The 372-nt window shown below is 34.9% G+C and overlaps 1 protein-coding gene across 1 annotated transcript in view; it reads left to right on the forward strand.

The window, feature by feature from the left end:
- LOC119586104 (synapse-associated protein 1-like) overlaps positions 1-372 on the forward strand; it is a gene marked incomplete at its 5' end in the record, with an annotated part of 123,898 nt that overhangs the window by 34,116 nt on the left and 89,410 nt on the right.

Raw genomic sequence — 372 nt, forward strand, 5'->3', positions numbered from 1 at the left:
CTCGGCCGACCAGAAAGTGCTTTTAGAATGATCCTTTGAGAATCTTCCTCTTAAAAGCTCTTTGGATGCTGTGTGACGCCGCGCATGCCGTGTAAAAAGTTGCTTGTTGGCAGTTGGGTGATTTCAATTTGTCACTTTCGGTTTGTTTGGTTGGATTTATCGGAATGTGATCTTGTTATTGTAGGATTTTTTTCTTTTCTGTTTTTCTTCTCTTTTTTTGTCATTGTAGTTTTTTTGTTTTATTTCTGTTATCACTGTTAGCAGCTGAATTTTTTTTTCTATTTTAATTTCTGGTGGCATTGTAGGGGCTTTAGACTTAATTTTTATTTAATTTCTTGTCACTTGTTTTTTTTTCTGTTGTTGCAGGTAGCA

The sequence above is a fragment of the Penaeus monodon genome, chromosome 21 (assembly GCF_015228065.2).
Source record: "Penaeus monodon isolate SGIC_2016 chromosome 21, NSTDA_Pmon_1, whole genome shotgun sequence".
Taxonomy (NCBI): domain Eukaryota; kingdom Metazoa; phylum Arthropoda; class Malacostraca; order Decapoda; family Penaeidae; genus Penaeus; species Penaeus monodon.